The 19425-nt window shown below is 38.3% G+C and overlaps 1 protein-coding gene across 4 annotated transcripts in view; it reads right to left on the reverse strand.

Annotated features, from left to right (window-relative positions):
• Nucleotides 1-18928, reverse strand: part of CTNNA2 (catenin alpha 2) — a 1114437-nt gene extending 1095509 nt beyond the window's left edge. For 3 of the 4 annotated variants that reach the window (XM_025932082.2, XM_086700738.1, XM_025932081.2), the window contains exon 1: nucleotides 18719-18927. The gene's annotated coding sequence lies outside the window, so the exon portion shown is untranslated. Of the gene's footprint in view, nucleotides 1-18718 lie in introns of all 4 variants that reach the window. The other variant, XM_025932078.2, reaches the window with a different exon arrangement.
• Nucleotides 18929-19425: the final 497 nt, after the last annotated feature.

Genomic DNA, 19425 nt, shown 5'->3' on the forward strand with positions numbered 1-19425 from the left:
TTGCTTATTTCCTTGATGTCAGTGGTAAATACCTCATGTGATTCCCCATTTTCTTTCTCATCCAATGTTTTCATTCTTGGTCACTTAAGCATTGGTATTCTCGAGGATGCAGACCCCATACTTCTTACACCCCTTTATACAACCTCTGGGATACTTCATCTACTTCCATAGTATTCATTGTTACATCTTTGCCCCAAAATGTCTAATTTGAATAAAAAATAAAAAACCTCAGAAGTCCAGACCTTATTTGTCAATGTCTAATGAAGATTTACATCTGGAATTCTTGTAAGCTCTTTAATTTAACACCACCCAAACCAACATAAGCTTATTCCTAAACTATGTTTCACACCAGAAGGGCAAGGGATAAAAATCAGTTACCTTTGTCTTTGCCTCAGTCACTCACAACCAGATGGTACCTAAGCCTTCTAGTTCCTAAATAATCAGCATTGTCTTCTCCATCCTTCCAGCTTCCTCATGCATCATCCCTTCCCTCCTCTATGCACTCTGGCAACAGTACCATTTGTGGGTCCCTAAGTTTACAGTGACATTCCTACCTTCATGCTTTCTCCTTAGTGTAGAATGATATTTCCTAACTTGTCTTTATGACAAACTTCTATATGATATTCAAGTTCCTATTCAAATGTGAATCTTCTTGACCTTTTTCTACTTTTTGACCTCTTATACTCCTTCATTATTGCTATCTAGAACTCTGTCTATACCTCTGCTCCCTGTCATATTTTTATAGTTTATCATCTGCCTTTCCTACCATATCATTAGATGTCCTAAGCATAGAAACCATGTTACATTCATCTTGGTATCCGAAATAGGGTATCTTACCTAAGAAAGGCAATTAAAAAGTGTCTTTTCAGCTATATCATAGCTAGATGTAAGCAGAGTAAATATCATCTTCAAGATAAAATGTTCATTTTCATGACTACATGAACACAGTAGAATTCTGCTCTACAAACGTATATTAGCCTTCAGTTTACCACTTCTGAAAAATATATGATTTAAAATTAGGACAATGGGTAATATCTACTTTCCAAATGGAAAAACAAATAAAACCACAAATAATTATTTTATTTCCTTGCCTTACATTATTCACCCTTTTAAAGTGTACAAATCAGTGACTATTTAGCAAATACACAACCAGTATGTGCAACCATCACCACTAATTCCAGAACTTTCATCACTCCAAAACGAGAACTCAAATCCATTAGCATTCACTCACCACTCCTCCTTTTCCTCAAACCCTGGTAACCACTACTCTATTTTCTATCTATGTAGATTTGCCAGATATTTCATATAAATAGAATTACACAATATGTGATATTTTGTGCTAGTTTCTTTCGAGGTTACCATAATGTTTTCAAGGTTGTCCATGTTTTCACATGTATTTGTACCTATTCCTATTTATGACTGAATAGTACTCCAATGTGTGGATATACCACATTTGTTTATCCATTTGTCAATATATGGCCATCAGTTTGTTCCACTTTTTGCCCATCATGAATAATGTTGCTATGGATACAGGTATACAGGGTTTTCTGCGTGGTAGATCTTTTCATTTCTCTTCGGTGTAAACCTAAGAGTCAAATTATTGGGTCATAAAGTAACTGTATTTCACTTTTTGAGGAAGTACCAAACTATTTTTCCAAAATGGCTGCACCATTTTACAGTCCCACCAGCAACCTAGATTCTAATTGCTTCACATCCTCACCAACATTGGACAGCATCTCTTTTCGACTAGAGCCAGATGAGTATCAGTACCTCATTGTGGTTTAGAACTGCATTTACCTAATGATTAATTAATTATCCTGAGCATCTTTCCATGTGTTTATTTGCCATTTCTATGTATTCTATGGAGACTATCCATTCAAATCCTTTACCTATTTTTTATTTAGATATATGTATTTTTATTAAGTCATAATAGTTATTTACATGTCCTGGTTACTAGAGTCTTATTAGATATATGACTGTAAAGATATTTCCCCATTGTGTGGACTGTCTCTCCACTTTCTTGATTGTGTCTTCTGATATAGAAAATTGTGAATTGTGATGAAATCCAATTTTTTTTTTCTATTGTTGCTTTTACCTTTGGACTCATATCTAAGAAACCACTGCTTGATCTAAGGCCACAAAGATTTACATCATTTTTTTTCTAAGAGTTTTATATTTAGTTCTTCATTTTGGTCTATGGTACATTCTCTTTTTTGAGTTATTTTTTATATGGGATGAGATGGGGTCAAACCCATTCTTTTATATGTAAACATTCAGTTTTCATTTGTTGAAAATACTATTTTTTACTGAATTGAACTGTCTTGTCACCCTTGTCGAAAAGTAAGTTGGCCATAAATGTATGGGTTTATTTATAGACACCCAATTCCATCCCATTGATCTATATGTCTTCTCTTAGGCCAGTACCATACTATCTTGATACTATAGTTTTGAAGCATATGTAGAAATTGAGAAGTGTGAATCCCCCAACTCTGTTCTTCTATAACACTCTTTTGGGCTATTCTTGTTTTCCATTTGAATTTTAGGATCACTTGTCATTTTGGCAAAAAAGGGCAGCTGGGATTTTGATGGTGAATGCACCGAATCTGTAGATATTTGGGGAATACTATCATTTTCACAAAAGTAAGTTATACCATCTGTGAACATGAATGCATTTCAATTTATGTAGGTCTTCCTCAATTTCTTTCAGTAATGTTTTAGAATTTTTAGTATACAAGTCTTTGACATTTTTATATTCTAAAATATTTGCACTTTTTAAATTTTTTTAATTTATTTATTTTTTATTTTTTTTTTAATTTTTTTTTTCAACATTTATTTATTTTTGGGACAGAGAGAGACAGAGCATGAACGGGGGAGGGGCAGAGAGAGAGGGAGACACAGAATCTGAAACAGGCTCCAGGCTCTGAGCTGTCAGCCCAGAGCCCGACGCGGGGCTCGAACTCACGGACCGCGAGATCGTGACCTGGCTGAAGTCGGACGCTTAACCGACTGCGCCACCCAGGCGCCCCTAATTTATTTATTTTGAGAGAGAAAGAGACAGCACAAGTGGGGGGGGGGGCAGAAAGACAGAGGGAGAAAGAGAATCCCAAGCAGGCTCCACACTGCCCAATGCGGGGCTCAAACTCATGAAACTATGAGATCATGACCTGAGCCAAAACAAGAGTCAAACTAACCAATTGAGCCACCCAGGTGCCCCGATATTTCACTTTCCTGAATGAAAGGCAAAATAGTAACAGCATAGGTTGTTTTATTATTGTAGTAAGAATAGAAATGAAATCTGTTCAAAGTTAACATTCTACCTCATAAAACTTTTCTTTTTAGTAATTTTTAAAGGTTATATATTTTGAAAGAGAGACAGCACACATGAGAGCACAAAAGGAGAAGGGGCAGAGAGAGAGAGAGAGAGAGGGAGAGAGAGGGAGAGAGAATCCCAAGCAGGCCTGCACTGTCAGCACAGAGCCCAATGCGGGGCTCAATCCCATGAACTGTGAGATCATGACCTGAGTTGAAATCAAGAGTCAGAAGCTTAACTGCGTGAGCCACCCAGGCGCCCCACCTCAGAAAACTTTTTATGGCACATATTAATAATTTTGATACGAAATATTTTAAATACTTAAGAAAGCATTTTTATACATTAACTTGTTTTATTTAAAAACAATTCTACAGGTGTAAATTAAGGTGGACAACAATAAAATATAATGTATCTGGATTTAAGAAGTCAGTTATTCATAACAGCAATAGCAAACAAAATTCTTTCCAAAGGCTGCCAGGCCTCAAGAAAATTTCATCATATATCTCAAATTATTCAGACCACCTAAAACAGAAAACAGTTGTATGCTGGTCACTGAAATCTTTATCTGAACTTATGATATTAGTATTATTGTGACTCATATTTACTGCAATTCTTTAGGAAAAGACAGAACTATTATAAAGCTAACTACATTTCTAAAAATTAGATTTAATGATTCAATGTTAATAAAAATATCTTACAATTCTGAATCTGGACTTGCCAGTTGTTACTCATTTCACATCCATATTCAATTAATATTCTACAAAGAAAACCCCCTATTTTCAATAGTGAATTTACATCATCTACTTATAACATCTTAGTGCAGATCAGAGGATTTTAAGGTGACAGGCTCATTTATGATAAATCAATACCAATATGTATGCATAAAGCCTAGACCGGATGAGTAATTATAATTCAAGGCAATTTGCCCATTTTCTCAATATGCAGAATCAATGAAAGGTTTTCTTTCAAAATAACCATTTTTCATACTAAAAGAACACCATGAAAAGAAAGCCAAGGTTAAGCTTCTCCTAAAGTTTGAAAAAGATCTAGTGCCAAAAATTAACTTCTGTTAAAGAACTGAAGATCTCCAAAGCTTCTCAGTGGTGCTGAACCGAGTACTGCGTTAGTATTTATATATTTCTCCAAGACAAGGCTGAATGTGAGGTAGAGATGGTATGCGGCAGAACAACGTCAGTGGGAAAATGATGATAACATAGTATTGAAAGTAGCAGCCAAAGAACAAAGTCATTTAGATAAAATTTTAAAAGTTTACTACCAGGAGCATTATCATAAGCATGCTGTCACCACCATCGTAACACCAGTCAACTCAGCCCACGACCTAAAAAAGACCTAGTTCACGCCTTTGAAGAGCCACATACAGACAGTATCCCCATGAAGTATTCATAAAGGCCTAGAAAAGTGCCAAGTAAATATTTGGAAGTGAGTATACGAAATCCATGTATACACCCTGCTTAGTCCAGAGATAAAGGTTCACAATTACAGTGATACTGGTATAATTACAACAATGTATTTGGGTTACTATGGAAGAGACAAATATTGAGAATAATATTTAAAGCAAAAAGGTGTGTTCAGTTCACACTATAGTGTATTTCATATATGAAGAATGACTCATTCATACTAAATCTAAGTGAATAGGAAAAGGTATCTAAAATTAGAAGAAAACTAAAAGAAAAATAGAAGTATTATATCCTATTTACGTCTGTGTATGTGTGTGTGTGTGTGTGTGTGTGTGTGTGTGTGTGTGTGTAAGTTGCCATATACTGTTGTCTTTACGTACAAAGAGGTTACACAAATTGGTAAGAAAAACACAAGAAGAACAATGTTCCTCAACTAGTAAAGTTATTTCAACAAGGTGACTGGATATAAGATCGAACTCAAAAATGTAAAGAAATAGTTTCTATATCGGTAATAACCTTTTAGAAAATGTAAAAGAAACACAATCCTTTTCCCAACACCAAAAGAAACTACAAACAAGATGATAATAAATGTAACATGAAATGAGAAAGACTTTCCTCTATGAAGAAAACAATTTATTATATTGAGGGACATGAAAAAGGCCGCAATAAATGAGCCATGCCAATGGAAAGACTATGAATGAGAAAGTTGTTACTTTCCTCTCAAATACTCTTAAATCAAATACAATGCCAGTTAAAATCCCAAGGGTGTTATTTATGAAATTAGATAATCTGGTTATCCTAGCCTTTTAAAGAAAACGCCCAAAAACAAATAAGAGAATTTGGGAAAAATAATCATCACTTACTAGACATCACAACAACCGATAAGCTATAGTAGTTATAAGAGTGTGACAACAAAATTCTTTATACCCAGAGCATATAAATAAGTCCTATAAATTAAAATAAGATAAATAATCCACTAGAAACACATGGGTAAAGATATGAACGCAGTTACCACAGCAGAAGCAAAACGTTAGGCCATTAGGCCCAAAAACAATTGAAAAGATAGTCAACCTCTCTATAAATCAGAGAAACAAATTCATATAACAAGGTGCCATTCTTACCTATGCATTGGTAAACTTTTCCAAGTTAAAGCTATCATGTATTGGCAAGAGTTTAAGGAAATATGCACCTTCCCATCTGCCGGTTGAATGTAAAGAAAGTAGTGCTACCATTTTGAAGACCAATTAGGTATCAACAATTAAAATCTAAAATGCACATACCTCATTCCTCAAAATTACAACCGCCAGTGTACTTTCCGAAGGAATACACTAGAACGTGTGGACAAGAAACTTGTATAAGGATGCTTGTTTGAAATAGCAAAATAATAGGAATAAACTGTCATGAAAACACAAGGCTTAAATAAACCATGATTAAACCAAACTATAGAAAAGGCAGCAGTTTAAATGTGTGTGTGCGTGTGTGTGTGTACTCATGTTATCCGCTAAGCTATATGTGAAGTGAAAATAAGGCATAAAATACTATGTTACCATCTCAGTAAATATAAGAAAATACACCTTACTACATAGACATTGATCACCTATATATGTTAAGGGACTCTCCTGGGGCCCTAAGGTCAATCTCCTGCCCATGACACAACCCATATTTGAAGGCAGATCTGTATAAACATTTTATCTCCATAGATAACCAAAAACTAGAAACTTAAATTCCAATCAATGTAATGTTTCAGAGGATTTAACATGGAGGAAGAGTTTTTATCACCCGAGGAAATGCTTAAGTATGTTTAGTTTAAAAACCAAACACAAAATTATATATACCTATGATCTCAGGTATGCTTTAAAAAGACCTCTGCATGATAAACTCAGATATACTCATAGTAGGGGTGGGGGTTGGGGTGAGGGAGAAACCTTGAAATTTACCAAGTGTTCATTGGATAGTTGTTGGACTGCAATCGTTTTTATTTTCAAGTGTCTTTTTTCTGTTTATTTTCTAGATGTTCAGCAATGGGCATGAACTACTGCAAGTGTAAAAGATAAAATGTGTTGTTTCTGAAATAATGTATCTTCTGTTATTACATCCTTGAGATACCTTGATACAGATAATGCCAAAATGTTTCTCTACTCCCAGCCTGGCTCTCCCCTTCACGCCAGGCCAGTCCCACTTCTCAGCTGCTTACTGAGCAGTTATCAGCCTCCCAGCTTCTGTTCTCCTGGCTATGACTCCACCTCTGCCCCTGCTGTGCTCATTGATCCCACCTTCCTGCTGGCTCAGCCCTGTCCCAGTTCCCAGACCGAGGCAGGACTGAAATAAAAAGTACTAATACAAGGTCATCCCCTCCTCCATCTCTCTCCCATCCATTACTAGACCCACTGGTATCTGATTCTGAGTCCACCTGGACTTCTGGCCCATGCCGCTGTGGAGTCGGTATCACATTGCACGACATCTCTATCGTATTCTTTCTGGTATTAAACGGTTCAGGTACTTTTCACCCCTGCTAGATTGTCAACTCATAAGGTCAAGTGCTCTATCATACTTTTATGTAGATCCAGGGCTGTGTCCTCGAAAACAGTGGTTTTAATAACTTGTAAGAAAGTATTTGATGAATGACTGCTACATTTGTTTAACCAGAAATCTGTAGCATTTGTTTAAAGATAGAAAGAGTTCAGAGACCTAATTCAACAGCTCGCATTTATTAAGAAACTAATGGGGGCCCAAGATTGAAATAGGGAAATATTAGAACAAAATGAAGGTATGGCTTCTATTCTTGACACAGAATCTAAAGTGGGTTGACAACACCTATAGAAAAAAAAAAGGAGAGAATAATTACTGTTTTAGCTTCTGCCTTAACAAGCAAAACATGAAAATCCTCTTGCCTGAGGTCCTGATTTCACAGATGGGCAAACTGCAATCGAGTTTGCCTGCCTGGATTCCAGACTACTGCCAGCAGTGACTTTCACCTCCTGTCCCAACTCTATGGGCCCCCGTGTGCCTGGCTCTGCTTGTCACTATGCATGTGCTTGCCTACTTTGAATTATCCCCCTGGATCTAGATTCTTTCTTCCTCTAATTCATGCTGTGCATTAGGATTTAAATTTCTTCCTTTTTTTTTTTTTTTTTTTTTTTTGCTAGGGTACCCTTTGTCACCTGTTTCTGCACGTTCCCACAATAACAGACTATGGCGACAATCCTAGCTTTTCTCTTCAACCTCCTTCCCATAAGATGAATATCACGGCAGGCATCTAAATAAAATTCAAACAACACTGCTGCTTGCTTACCCAACATTCGTTTCCCCTTCCTTTTTCTTAACAGAACTGCCATTCAGTACATCTCTCCCCTTCATTTCCTACACACAGCCTAGCACTTCAGAGAAAGCCTATCTCATCTGAGCTGGGAGATCCTGATTAGCCTAAACTAGGAACATGCTATTCCCTTTCTCTTTGCTGCTGAGGGCATTGGGGATGGCCATGTGATCCAGTACTGGACAGTGAGATAAGAGATAAGGGAGGACTTTTGGCAAAGGTTTCCTCATTTTTCTGGAAGGCACACTGCTGCTGCATGAGGGTGGGCTTAGAACTGCAGTAGCCATCATGCCGCTGGCTGACAATGAGGTCTAGACACAGAGGGGCAGAGTCCAGGGAAGAGAGGGAAAGCCAAGCCGAGGCCTGACACCTAGACCTTCAGGTTTCTTGTTACTTTGGCAAATCTTTTTGAATGTATTCTCTTTCCTCAGCTGCCGGCTTGCTTGGAGTAGATAGCACAAAACCCAAAACCATATACCAGCAGTTCTGTTTTCTTTTTCAAAGAATGACTTTAAAATGGGAATTTGAATTGATGGATATTTGGGTTGTTTTTAGTTTGAAGCTATTATGAATAAAGCTGCTGTTGATGTTCACGTAAGAGTCTTTCTGCCATGTTTTCATTTCACCTGGGAGTGGAACGCCTGGATTGGGTGGTAAAAGCATTTTTAACATTAGGAGAAATGGCCAAACTGTTTCCCAAAGTGTTGGATTCCCATGAGCAATGTATGAGTGCCTCAGACACCTCACATCTTCTCCAAAACTTGACATTATCAGTCTTTTTAAATTTAGCCATTCTAGTGTTTGTACGGTGGTCTTGTGTTGTGCTTTTTAAAATTTCATTATTTAGGAGCACCTGGGTGGCTCAATCAGTTGAGCATCTGACCTCGGCTCAGGTCATGATCTCACTGTTTGTGAGGTCGAGCCCCGCTTAGGGTTCTGTGCTGACAGCTCAGAGCCTGGAGGCTGCTTCGGATTCTGTGTCTCCCTCTCTCTCTGCCCCTCCCCCACTCATGCTCTGTCTCTGTTTCAAAAATAAAATAAACATTAAAAATAAATAAATAGGGGCGCCTGGGTGGCGCAGTCGGTTAAGCGTCCGACTTCAGCCAGGTCACGATCTCGCGGTCCGTGAGTTCAAGCCCCGCGTCAGGCTCTGGGCTGATGGCTCAGAGCCTGGAGCCTGTTTCCGATTCTATGTCTCCCTCTCTCTCTACCCCTCCCCCATTCATGCTCTGTCTCTCTCTGTCCCAAAAATAAATAAACGTTGAAAAAAAAAATAAAATAAATAAATAAATAAATAAATAAATAAATAAATAAATAAATAAAATTTCATTATTTGGGGCAAATAATGGAGTTGAACACCTTTCACATCTTCATTGGCCATTTGTATATTTTCTTTTGTGAAATATATCTTCAAATATTTTGTCCATTTTTTTCATTGGATTGTTTGTTCTCTTATTGAGATGCTAGAGTCCTATGTACACTTAGGACAATTAGTCCTTTGTCCAATATATAGAGATACAAATAGAAATACACAGATATAGCAAATCTTGTGTTTTTGAAAAGTTTTTTTTTTGATAACATCTAATTTATGTTTTTTTTTTATAGTTAGTGCTTTTTGAGTCTTAAGACATTACTGCCTAACCACAAATCACAAAGATTTTCTCAAATGTTTTCTTCTACAAGTTTATATATTCAAAGCCATAGAGAAATCTCAAAAACATTATGCTCAATAAAAGATGGAGACAATAATGACTACACATTCTCTGATTCCATCTATATCCATTCCTAGAACAGGAAAAACTAATCAACAGAGAAATAACAGATCAAGCAGAATGGAACTTTTTAGTGTAATGGAAACAGTATATATCTTAATTGCAGTGGTGGTTACAAAGGTATATCTGTCAATGCACAACCACACTTAAAATGAGTACACTTTGGAGAATAGACTCCAGAAATACACTCATATTTACATGGTCAATTAATCTTCCACAAAGGAAGAATATACAATGGGGGAAAAGATAATCTCCTCAATAAATGAATAGTCACATGCAAAAGAATGAAACTGGACCATTTTTGTATACCAGATACAAATGTAAACTCAAAATGGATCAAATACTTAACTATAAGACCAGAAACCATAACACTCCTGAAAAAAACATAGGCAGTAAGCTCTTAGACATTAGTCTGAGCAATATTTTTTGGATCTGTCTCCTTAGATGAGTACAACAAAAACAAAAATAAGCAAGGGCACCTGGGTGGCTCAGTAGGTTGAGCGTCCAACTCTTGATCTTGACTCAGATCTCAGGGTTCATGAGATCAAGCCCCATATCGGGCTCTCTACTGGCAGCGCAGAGCCTGCTTGGGATTCTCTGTCTCCTCACCCTCTGCCCCTCCCCTGCTTGCACTCTCACTCTCAAAATAAATAAATATTTAAAAACCAACAAAAATAGGGGCGCCTGGGTGGCTTGGTCGGCTAAGCGTCCAACTTCAGCTCAGGTCATGATCTCACAGTCCGTGAGTTCAAGCCCCGCGTCGGGCTCTGTGCTGACTGCTCAGAGCCTGGAGCCTGTTTCAGATTCTGTGTCTCCCTCTCTCTCTGCCCCTCCCCTGTTCACGCCCTGTCTCTCTCTGTCTCAAAAATAAATAAAAACGTTAAAAAAAATTTTTTTTAAAAAAACAACAAAAATAAACAAATGGGATTACATCAAAATAAGAAGCTTTTGCTAATTACAGAATACCATCAAAAAAAAAGAAAAAGCAGCCTACTCAGAGAAGATATCTGCAAATAATATAATTGATAAGGGGTTAATATCCAAAATTTATAAGAAACTCACACAATTCAATATCAAACAAACAATCCAATTTAAAAATGGGCAGAGAGGGGCGCCTGGGTGGCGCAGTCGGTTAAGCGTCCGACTTCAGCCAGGTCACAATCTCGCGGTCCGGGAGTTCGAGCCCCGCGTCAGGCTCTGGGCTGATGGCTCGGAGCCTGGAGCCTGTTTCCGATTCTGTGTCTCCCTCTCTCTCTGCCCCTCCCCCGTTCATGCTCTGTCTCTCTCTGTCCCAAAAATAAATAAAAAACGTTGAAAAAAAAATTTTTTTTAAATGGGCAGAGGACCTGAACAGACATTTTTTTCTCCAAACAAGACATACAAATGGCCAATAAACACGTGAAAAGATGCTCAACATCCTTAATCATCAGGAAAATGCAAATCAAAACCACAATGAGGTATCACTTCACACCTGTCAGAATGACTGCTGTCCAAAAGACAAGCAATAACAAGTGTTGATGAGAATGTAGAGAAAAGGCAACTCTCATTCACTATTGTTGGGAATGGAAAATGGCACAGCCACTATGGAAACAATACAGAGGTTCCTCAAAAAATTAAAAGTAGAACTAGCAAGTGATCCAGCAATTCCCCTTCTGGGTTTTTATACAAAGAAACTGAAAGCACTAATTTGAAAAGATATATGCACCCCTATGTTCACTGGAGCATTATTTATAATAGTCAAGACATGGGAGCAGTTTAAGTGTCCATCAAGAGACAAACGGATAAAGAAGATATGGCACTCACACAGGTGTATGTACACACATGTGCGTGTGCACACACACATGCACACACACACACGTGACAACATGGGTGGACCTAGAGGGTGTTATGTCAGGTGAAATAAATTAGATAAAGAAAGACAAATACCATATGGTTTCACTTATATGTGAATTCCAAAAAACTAGACAAATAAACAAACAAAACAAAATAGAAACACAGATTCATAAATATGGTGTTTGCCAGAGGTGAAGGGATGGGAAAAGTAAGGAAAGGGGATTAAAAGGTACAAACTTCTAATTATAAAACAAAACACAAGGATACAATGTACAGCATGGGGAATATATTTAACAACTTTGCTTGGTGACAGACAGTAGCTAGATTTGACATGGTTATCACTTTGTAATATATATAAATGAATCATTATGTTGTACACCTGAAACCAATGTTGTATGCCAACTACACTTCAATAAAAGAAAAAAATGGATATATTATATTATACAGAAAACATACCTCAACAAATTTTATTTTAGAAATTTTAAAGGGAATTTGGTAAAATTCTGATGACCATAGAGTCCTATGGAATAGGATTTAGGCAGTAAGCAGGACTTCACTGTGCCTGAAGCAAAACTACTAACCTCAGAGCATATACAATTTTTAGATAAATATCACCTTATTCTAAATTTGTTAATGTCATAGAATCTTTCAGAGACATTGGCATTACTCAAACAAGTCCACCATACAATGGGCTAGTCCCTGAATGGAGGTAGCAACTGACACAGGCCTTCAGGCCAGGAAGGGTTTTTAAAAAGGAGAGAGAGGAAAGGATGGAAAGGTAAGAAAGAGAAATGTGTTGTAGTTCTCCCTTAGCCCAGAGACTCTGTGAAGCTAAATTTGCAATTTTCTTGGGAAAGAGAAAGCATATGCCACTGAAGATGAAGGTTTTTCTCATGTAGCAGCAGTTTATGTTTCAAATGAAAAAAACAAATGGGACACAGTAAGAAATAAATCATTACGCCTTGAAATTTTAAGGGAAACTCACAGGTAGTTATTATAGAATTTTATAGCTAGAAAACACTCTATATATCATATAGAGTCAAAACCACTTAAAATAAAGATTAAATAAATAAGCCTTGGAGAGTGTGAGGCTTGTTTAGTCATATAACTAGTTAGTTGGTTGAAAACCTGGAGGAAGAACTGAGGTGTCCTGGTGCCTGATTCAGTGCTTTTATAAAATTACAATCTCTAGCCCAATGCTCTGCACACAGCAGATATTTAGAAAAACAAAAAAACAAACAAAAAAACTTACTGAATAAATTCATGCTAGGTAATAGGATAAAAAATACAAAGAGAGTGTAAGTGAATAGAGAGATAAATTTAGATGCAAACATTTTCCCCAACAAGTTCTGTATATATTTCTTTATGCCAATTCTGCATATTATAGGGGGGAAAACATAATTTGTGGAATTACGCTGGCAGGTATCAATGCCTGAAGAAAGAAAATGAAGACCAGCGGTAAACTCTCAAGAACTGTAAGATGTCCTTTCCTAGCAATAACTGAGGACAATTAGCTCTTCCTGAGATAGTTGAGGGGCATTTCTACCTTTTTACTGAAAGATGGATTAATGATGTTTAACAACAGTTTTCAGGCCTTATTGAATTTACAATAAACTTGAGTGAGTGTATTTGCACCAAATCTTTGTCTAATCACAATTAAAATCAAATGAGAATGTCAGCTCCTTTGGTCAAGCATGGAGTCACTACAGTTTCTGGTTAGGTTGTGGGAGACCTGACATATCTCCACCAGGAGTTCATGGCTTTGGCTGTGAAACATCAAAATGCTATAAAAAAAAAAAAAAGATCTTGGATTTACTGCAGATACGTAATAAACAACATAACCCCAGTTTACACAACATTAATATATTAGAAGTGTCCTGTTAATTTTTCTATTATGGTTCTATAGTCCATAAGATCTTTTAAAATTATTTATTTAACCTCAGTCCTGGTGGCATGTCCATTATTTTAAGGTAGGAATGTTGGAGCAAGTTAGGATATTACTTGATTTGGATCTTGATCCCAATCAGGCAGTTCCCACAGGTGCTATATTACTTAGTTCCCCCACCCCCCAAAAAAAGCATAAAATACCAAGATACTGAGAAATAGCAAAATAACGGAAAGCCAACATTTGATTTTACGTACATGTTTTTTCAGCTATGATCTAGTTTTAAAGAAGGTTAACTGAAATATATTTGTGTGTGTATACTTTAAAACAAGTAAAACATGGATTTAATCAGCATGACAGGAAAAATACAGAAAACCCTTAGTTGAACAGGAAATATTAATTTTTCAGCTCCATAGATGAAACAAAATTAATTCATTTTATCTTATCCTGACTCTACTTCTCCATTTGGTCACCACCTTAACATATAGGGAAGAAAATTGCTTATTTTATTCCTGTTCATGCACACTGTCTTCACATCTGAAAAACAATAGTCTACGAGTTGTACATGCAGATACAGCTTGTAAATAAAATGGAACAAAAGCCCTATAAAATTAAGCTTTATAAAATCAGACTATCACTGGTGTTTTTTAATAATATGTTACAGGTAATAATCTCAAAAAGTTGTTGAATGCATATTTTGTGGTTGAGTTAGAATTCATCTCCAAGGTAAAAATTCACTTATGAGGAAAATAAAAATGTCTAAAAGTAAAGTGTGTCAAAAATCACTAGTGCTTTAATATGGAACTGCCTAGAAGTAATATATTTGAAAATGTTTTATTCAGATATGCTGAATCTTTAAAACAACAGAATATTGAGGAAAATCTCAAAATAGAAAAATGCTACAGTCTATGGTCGGTTAAACTGCTAACTTTAACATTCATGTTTCTTATAAAATAATTTTCATGTGACCATTTGCAGTAATATTAAAACTATAAAAAATAAATATAAGAAGAGTATTTTACTATTTTAGAGAAAGCAAATGGTGTCAATGGATTAAAATGGATGAAACATGAAAACCATAAAGATGAACACTAACATTTTTTTAACTTGCAGGTAAAATTTTCTGAAAACCCTTTTTTCCAATAAGATAATATAATTTGTATCACTGATGCTGTTGGATAATTGTTTCGTGGATATATGTTTCAAAATAGTTAATAAACACCTGTCAAAAATAAAAGTGTACCAACAGACGTAGCCAGTAAGAAACCGGCATCCCATCCTATGCAGACATTTAACTTGCCTAGTGCACACACACATTCCCAACAGACCCCCTGTTGTCATCAGAGCTTAGTCTCCCTGTAAAATACTTGGAATAGCATAATCCATACAGGATCATTAATAATCTTGAACACCAAAAAAAGGAAGGAAGGGGGATTGCTGTTATTAGGAAAAGTCAACAATAAAATAAAAATAAAGTTCCTGGAAATATAATTACCCTAAAATTACCTGCTTCATGTGTGTCAACATAAAATAATCCTAGTTATTATTTTCCAAGCTACAGTCCTGGAATATTCCTGGGTTAAGTCAAAACAAGAGAGAGTTGTGATAATCACAATATTGAACCTTTGTTGTTTAGAAAGGTCAAGTTTACTCTCTGCCTTGAAAGAAAAGAGATGAAAAAAAAAAAAAAAAAACAGTCTGGGTCCTCACCTTGACACAGACCTAGGATTCAGTGTCTTGGGATGGGGCTTTGGGTGAGCACTAATACAAAACCCCTGGGTAGCTAAACATTCTGTCATAAAATAGATCCTACACTACAACAAGTTGTCTTATCCTAAGTGTTAGCGTAATTACCCTGACTATATAAGTGTAACACCTTTTAATACCCTCACCAGTATGCCAAATATTCCACTAAGGAGTCTTCCCAAACACACCTTGCTGCTTCTTCGCTTTCTGCTTTTGTTCCAGCTCTGGTACCCACACTGCATGAAATCCTTCTCAGGAATACCCGTCCAAGCTCCAGAACTACTGGTGAATACAATCTTTCCCTGGCTACATAAACATCTGTCCTGTTTGCAATTCCTCACTTAGTTTCTCTTCACTCTTTTCTAGTACATAATCATATATTGTCTTATTTTAAAACCATTTATTCTAATTACAATAATGCTTACCCAATATATACATTATTTGTACTAAGTACTTTGCTTAACATATTTAACCCTTAAAGCAATCCCATGAATCAGAGTCTACCAAGGTAGACAACACTCTCTACTACTTAAATAAAGCATGCACTCAAATCTAAAGCTCTCTCCAAAGACCTTATTCTTTGACATTGTGAAATATGACCTCATGCAAATGCCTGCTCTCCTCTACTAGACTGTAAGCTAAGGTCAAAGACAGTGGTGTCTTTTACTTCTTTCCAATACCTCACATCACTTAGCATATGGTTGGGCAGGTTTTAAGAGCTCTGAGTGAGGGAGGCACACAGAATATACCCATAATATTTCCTACAGTGTCCATTAAATGTTCTGTTGGGTCTTTATCTGTACCATACATTCTTAAAGGTCCAGTCAACTAAAGGCAGAAGCTTCCAGAAACGAAATTCTTCATAGGAAGTCTCTATCTGTAAACTGGATTTTGGTCAGAGTAGCAGGTTGCTTTTTGAAGACACTAGTTTCTCTTCTATTTTATATGTTATTAATTTTACTCATCTGTCTCAAAATCTTGCTGTAAACAGATGTCATTTTATCTTCTATTCTTTAATAAGCTACCGTATTTTGTTTTCACTAAGTGGACAAATGTTTACAAAGGAGACAAATAAATGGTACCTTTCTTTCCATAGTAAGAACAGTATTGAAAACTGAGACATAACACCCACGTCATTCTATGTAGCAAAACTGCAATAAGGAAAGAGCAGGACTGACTGAGGGGCCTTCTCCACTGCACACTCATGAGTAGGAAGCCCCACAAAGAAAGAGCAGTAGAGATGCTGGAAGGGGGAAAAGTCATTTGAGAGTAAATTAGGATAAAACTAACTTATTTTATTCATATACAATTACTACCAAAGTCTTTCACTAGCTTCACAGCATTCCAGGAAAAGGAACAACAATGATACAGAAACACCCCTATCTACAATTGTGTTCACTTTTAAGTTATGTCACCACTCAAACACAGATAGGGTTGACTGCAATTCTGCATCAGGATATTGGTAACACTGATAATTCAACCAAGCTTCTGCCACATGTCTTAAGAATCAGCCAAGTCATTAATAGAATTGCATTCCTACCAAAGGGAGTTGAGGCAGAGGGTAGGTCCATCATTCCTAATAACACCTACTTTCCCAAAACTGATTCAGATGATTAACTGTATCAGTTCTTCATCAAATCAGCACTCAATCACTTTGCAAGGTAATTCTCTTCATCTCAACTCCTACTTTTACATGCCCATAAAATGCAAAAATACATATTGTACTACTGACATATAATAATTTAAATAAAAAGAAAAAAATCAATCATTTGCTCCCTGCATCGCATCTTACTGGCAGCTTCACTGAATCCATGTGAATTCAATCCCTCCCTACACACTCATTAAACTTAAAATATTGCTATTCCATGGATATTAAGGTTTTGGGGTTTTGTTGGTTTTTTAAAGGAGAATAGATATTACAAAATACAAGCTTCTAAACACTCCATTTCTGATTTATACTTACACTGTTTTTGGAGCTTTCTGAAATGATGAATACACTAAACATTCTGAGGCATGGTTGTCCCACCATGTATAAATAAACTTTTCAGCCACAATACTTGCAAAAAGGAAGCCTGAAAAATTACTATTAATATATATAATGGAAGGAGTGAGAATGCAAGCTAAATAAACCAAAGTGAAATATACCATTTAGTGAAACTAAGTGGTACAAAACCAATTGAAATTTTAAATTGTTAATAATGGTCCCGGAGCTAATTCAACTTTTCCATTGTTGTAAACCACAAACAGAACTACACAGTATGTTTCCTTTCAAAGATCTTTACAGTTCCTGTAAGATGGATGAGAAAGGCTAAGAGTATCTGTTCAAGGCTCTAATGCACCTAATGCTTTTAAAATGGTATATTTATAAGCCTGCTCATTACTCATTACTCCAAAACTATTCATTGTCCTCCTTTAGAAGTTAAGCCATAATGAACAAAAGTGTAATCTTCCATTCTTCTGCTCCCTGTCTTCCCAGATCTATCTATCTTAGTGTTCTGTATGTTGACCAAAACATTCCATAAATAATGCTGTGGTGCACACACATTAAAGTTTAGAGAGTTTCTGCTTTTGAAGGAGATAGTGACAGAACTAAGGATACACAGGTTCAATTCCAAGACAAATATTAGGCGGGTGGTTTGAAAATATCCATCAAAAGAGGCCTAGGGGAAAAGGATACAAGCGTCCACTGCCACCACCCTTCCTCTCCCCTCCCCTCTTCCTCTCTTGTTCTCTTCCTCTCTTCTCTTCTTTCCTTGTGGCTTCTCACAGAGACCATCAAAGCGGGGAAAGCTGCTAATTTAAAATTAGTGAGACACATACTGGGAATATGTAACTCCCAGGAGGAAAAAAGAAACTGCTAAAAAGGGGTGTGGGGGGTTGTTGGCAACATGTTTAAGTGACAATCTTCCCCACCCCCACCCTAATACTGCACAAATCCACAGATTCTTTCCAGACCCTCTTCTCTTTCCAGGTCCCAGTACTCTAACCAACTTGACCCTTAATCCGAATAATTTAGGGACCTGCAGGGCATCCGCTGTGCAAGAGTGTATCTCTCGGTATATGTGCCCAATTTTCTGGAAGCCCCTGAATCCGGACAGTTGTAGCAAGCAAGGGATCTCCCACCGGGTAAGGGGTGAAGAAAGGGGGGAAGAGATGGAGTCAACAGGAAAGGATGCAGAGCAGAGCTTGAGGGCGAGTGGCTGAAAGGAAGACAGGGAAGAAAGAAAGGGTGGGAAGGAAGTGGGGCTGGGAGAGAGGAAGAAAGGGATGAAAGAAAGGCTGGAAGAGAGAAAGGAGGGGAGAGGAGAGAGGGATGTTGGGAAGGATGAGGGCGGGAGGGTTGGGGAGCGGGGAGGGAGGGGAGGATGGAGAGGATGGGAGGGAGGTAGGGAGGGAGGGAGGCAGGCAAGGATGGAGGATGCTCTGCCCAGGACTCACCTCTGTGGGTCGGTGGGAGTTTCTCGCCTCCTCCTCTTTTTCGCCCGTTCCCAACAGCTGGAGGGGTAATCACAGAAGGGACTGGAGAGGCGGCGGCGGGGACGAGGGCAGCAGCTGCTGCAGCCGCCTCTGGCCGAGGTGCGGTGCCTCCTGCTCCGCCCGCCAGCCCGGGTCTCCGCCTTACTCAGGGCTGGAAGCGAAGCCGCTCCCCCCTCCCCCCCGCCCGCCCCGCGTCCTGCCCAAGCGCGAGCGGCAGCGGCCCGGATCGCCGCTAGGGGAGACGGGCAGTGCGCAGGCGCGGCCGCTTGCTCGCTGGCGCGCCCCCGTGGTCCCCGCGGCTCCGAGGGGCTGGAGGAGGCCAGGGGTAAGGGGAGACGCGGGCGCGCACGGCCTAGGGAGCGTCGAGCGGGAGGGGCAGGGGCGGAGCTGGGGAGGCGAGGCTAGCTCCACGCCGCAGGTGGGGGGAGGGGACGACAGCGAAGGGGCACCGCCGAAGGGCGCAGGTGCCGTGTCCATGACAACCGCGTTACCCTTCGGGAGGGGACGGGGAGCTGAGTGGCCGGAAGCTGTGAGGACCGGGTACTGAGACACCGTACTGGAGAGGTCCTGAGGAGGGCGGTGGGAGAAGGGGACTGGGGTTGCTGAGTAGGAAGAAAGGGTGAGCCCAGAGAGGGCACGGACGCTTGGCAGGAGGAGGGCTGGGCCTA

The sequence above is a fragment of the Puma concolor genome, chromosome A3 (assembly GCF_028749965.1).
Source record: "Puma concolor isolate L17-30 chromosome A3, mPumCon1.1.hap2, whole genome shotgun sequence".
NCBI classification, from domain to species: Eukaryota; Metazoa; Chordata; class Mammalia; order Carnivora; family Felidae; genus Puma; species Puma concolor.